We start from the raw sequence: 4,457 nt of genomic DNA, 5'->3' as shown, positions 1-4,457 counted from the left end.
GGCAAATGTAGAACTAGCTAGCTAATCACAATAAGGAATCATGTTAGTGGCCTCGACGCTGCTTCTCTAGGGTTTGGGGTCGCCTCGACACAACACTTCAAGGGTTTGGGGTGGCCTCGACGACAACACTCTTTTAACTTGATAAATTTGGGTGGCCTTGAGAGAGTTAATTTGTCGGGTAGGGGCGCGGCAGGAGGGGGTAGGAGACCAATATCGTTTTCTCTCTAGGGTTTGGGTGTCCTCGAGAGTTTTGGTCGAGCGAGAGGGCCGAGGGGGGTGCTGCCGTTGTATAAGTTATCACGATCGAGAGGGGGTATATATATCGACCGCCCCTCATGTCGAAGTTATCTCGAGGGGGTTATATCGACAACGACGCGACATACATATACATGGGAAAATAATGTTATCAGGGAGGGGGTATCGGTACCCCCCCTCCCTCGTGTTGAAGTTTCTTCTTTCCCCTCTATTCCTTTCTTTCTTCTTCTCCTCTTCTTTTTCTTCTTCTCCCTCGAGAAAGGAAAATAATTAAGGAAAAGGAAGAAAAGAGGAAGAAGGAAGGAAGAAGAAGAAGAAAAAAAGAAGAAGAAAAAAGAGGAGAAGAAGAAAGGAATAGAGGAGAAGAAGAAAAAATAGAAAAAAAATCTATTTTTTCTTCTTCTCCTCTCTTTTTCTTCTTTTTTCTTCTTCTTATTTATTTCTCCTCTTCTTTTCCTCTACTCTTCTTCTTTCTTTCCTCTTCTTATTTTCTTCTTTCCTATCCTTCTTTTTCTAAAATTGTAACTTTTGCATATATAAAGCTTTTCTAAAATTGTAACTTTCTATATATGAACAAAAAACTTTCTATGAACAAAAAAACATTTTTAACATATATATTTAGCAAATTCTAGCCACATACATCACATACACATATACATTATAGCCACATACACATATACATCACATATGAACAAAAAAATAAACTAATAAAAATAAAAAAACATATAGCAACATATGAACAAAAACATATAGCCACATACATACACATACATTATATATATATGAAAAAAAATTAAACTAATAAAAAAACAGAGTCGGGCAGGGCATGGCGGCAGCGGTGGCGCCGGCGGGGCAGGGCAGGGCAGGGGCGCGGGAGCGAGGCAAGGCACGGGCGCGAGGCAGGTGCGCTCACAGGGGGTGGCGGGGCTCGGCCGGCGGCGTCAGGGCGCGGCGGCGCCGGCGTCGGGGCAGATGGCGTATACGGCGGCGGCGACAGCAAAGTTGAGCAGCCTGACGGTGTCAGAGGCGGCGACGACGGTGAGGTGGACCGGCCTGATGGCGTCGGAGGCGGCAGCGATGACGAGGTGGAGCAGCCTGACGGCTCGGCGGCGACGGCGACGAGGCAGAGCAGCGGGTGTCAGGCGGAGAAGGGATGGATTTTGGAGAAACTGCTAAGTGCTGCTTATATAGCAAGCGCATTGGTCCCGGTTGGTGGCACCAACCGGGACTAATACACCCTTTAGTCCCAGTTGGTGCCACCAACCGGGACCAAAGGCCTCTTTTCAGCAGCCCAAAGGGCGGGAAACGGTGGCCTTTGGTCCCGGTTGGTGGCACCAACCGGGACTAAAGGGTGGGCATTGGTACCGGCTGGTGGCACCAACCGGTACCAATGCCCCCCTTTAGTCCCGGTTGGAGCCACCAACCGGGACCAAAGGCCCCTGTGCTGCCCGCGTCGGGGCCAAAGTTTAGTCCCACCTCGCTAATTGAGAGGGGTGCGCAGTGTCGTGGTTCTAACTCTGATAGTGATGTAGGGGGGGTGAGTATGGAGAGGTTAGATCCTAGCTATTGGGAAGTTGTTACACGCGAGGTTTACGAGTTGAGGCCCTTCTCGGAGGAAGTAATAGCCCTACGTCTCGGAGCCCGGAGGCGGTCGACTGGATTATGCGTGTATGGATTACAGGGGTGCCAACCCTTCCTACTGAGGAGGGGGGTGGCTTATATAGAATTCGCCGGCTCCCTCCTACCCTCAGTAATGCGGGGTTTAAGGTACATTTAAGATTAGGCGTTACTGGTAACGCCCCTAATAAAGTGCTATAAAGATCATGAAGACTACTTAACAGCTGACCGTTTGCCTACGGAGTGACTGTAGGCCTCTTGGCACTCGAGTGATTACCTTCACGGTCGAGTGGTAGCTTCTTGGTCGAGTGTCTTGAACCTGTCGAGTGGAATACCTTCAAGTCGATTGATAGGTGACTTCTTCTAGGGATGTCCTTGGGTAGGGCTCTTTGGACGGGTCCGTGCCCCTATCCTAGGTACATAGCTTCATCATTAGCCCCCGAATGGATCGAGGTTAGAGTGGGGAAAGAGTTGGGGATCCTTTCCGACTGGTTCTTCGGGGCTGTATGAGTGTCTCGTTTACGGTCAGTTGTCACGGATGACGTCATCAACTCCTTTCAGTCGCCTTGATCCATTCCAGGCCCTTCGTCGAGTGAATATCTTTGCTTGCGACATGCCGAGTGTTGGTGCGAGCGGGATACTCTATTTTTGGCAAGCGGTTATGCGGCCCGCAGATCTCGCGGGATTCGGATTTTGGGAAGCACGTGGGACGGGAGCAGCCGCAGTAATGGGAAGTGATAAAGCGGAAAATCCTCGATCCTCGCGTTGCCTTTTTCGCCACGTACTGCGCGCGCGTCTGTTGCGGGATTTGACTGGACTGCCTGGGCCTACCAGTCAGCCACTCGGGAGCGGCCCCTTATAAGTCGCCGGCTCGGGGCTTCCAAGCCGTGCGCTTCTCTTCTTCTTCCTTCTTCCTCTCTCCTTTCGCCAGCCCTCCCGCGACCCTCGGCCGTACCCTAGCGCCGTTAGCCCGTACGAGACCTCGCCGGCGACGATGGTGAAGGGCAAGACCACTTCTTTGGAGCACGCGAAGAAGGTTGCGGCGGCGGGGAAAGGAAAGAAGTCTTCACGAGGTGGATCTTCCTCCCGGACCACCCTGCCCAAGGGTTGGATTCAGGGCGACTAGATGCCATCGGTGCTCCGGCAGGAAGATCTCGACGACATGGCCGAGGGAGGAGCCATTCCCCACGAGGCTGCGCGTCTCCCGGGGAGGGAGATCGAACCGCAGCCCCGCGACGGTGAGTGCGTGCTCCTCGCCACCCACATCGACCGAGGGTTTTCCTTCCTCCCCATCCGTTCTTTCGGAGTTTCTTGAATTTCTTTGGAGCACAGCTCCATCACTTTACCCCCAACTCCATAGTCTATCTTGTCGCGTTCATTGCCATGTGCGAGGCCTTCCTGGGTTGCTGTCCGCATTGGGGGCTTTTCAAGCATATTTTTACTTGCCGCTCTCAGTCGGTTAAAAAGGCCAAGTTGAGTGATGAGAAGACGCAGGTGATCCAGCTGTGCGGGGGCCTGGCGATCCAGACGAGGGGGAAGAGCTATTTCCCCTCTATCACCTTCCCGGAGTCGGTCCGCGGCTGGCAGTCGACCTGGTTCTACTGCCAGGACCAGGCGACCCCCGGACAGTCGACCGGTCTTCCTCCTTTTTCCCTCGATCGAGCCGAGAAGCCTGTCTCTCTGAAAGTCACGCCAGAGGAAAGTGCCCAAGTCAAGGTATTGGCGGGTCGAGTGGTTGAGCTTGTCTATGAGGGGGTGACTGGGATGGATCTGTTAGAGGTTTTTCTCCAGAGGCGCATCCAACCGCTCCAGGCGCGAGACCACCCGATGTGGTTATATTCTGGCCTTGACGACACCACTCAGATCCACCCGGAGGAGGTCACCGACGAGATACTGGAGGGGTGGCTGTCAAGCATCACGGGGAACAAAGACAACCCCCGAGGAGCCAGAAGGGTAATTCCACTCGACAACTCATATGAAGTGGATCAAGTATGTCTTTGTGCTGGATATCTGGCCTTCTGTATTAGTCTCCTTTGGGTAAGTCGATTGACTTTCGCCCTGTCTGTTGTCTTCCAGGCTACCACTGAGATGTACTCGACGCCCAACGGGGCATAGGGGTCGACTGAAGAAGGTGAGGGGAGCGGAGGCGAGAGCGGGGACGACCAGGTCGAGTGGGAGTCCGACAGCGAGGGAGAGGAAGGCGACGACATCTTCTCCAGCAAAGAGGAGGAGGAGGCTGAACCCTCTCGCTCGGAGGGGCGGTCCAAGCTCGCCCACGATCCAGCGCAGGAGCGTGGCAAGGCGACTGCTCCTGTTGGGCAGTCGTCGAAACGCCCTCGGACTTCTTCTCCTCCGCCGATCGGGAAGGCTCCCAAGCACCCACAAACGACGCCATCCAAGCCGCCCAGGGCCTTGCCCAAGATGAAGATAGCCGTTCCCACCGTTTCTAGGTACCAATAACACTTGCTTTCCTTTGTCGACTATGGACGGATCCTTGGTCGATTCACTGGGCCAACTGACTAACTTTCGAGATTTGCAGTGATGCAACTTCTGAGGTCTCCGCCAGGAACGACGACCAAGAGATG

Source organism: Triticum dicoccoides, chromosome 4A (genome assembly GCF_002162155.2).
Source record: "Triticum dicoccoides isolate Atlit2015 ecotype Zavitan chromosome 4A, WEW_v2.0, whole genome shotgun sequence".
NCBI classification, from domain to species: domain Eukaryota; kingdom Viridiplantae; phylum Streptophyta; class Magnoliopsida; order Poales; family Poaceae; genus Triticum; species Triticum dicoccoides.
This window is presented reverse-complemented; position numbering follows the sequence as displayed.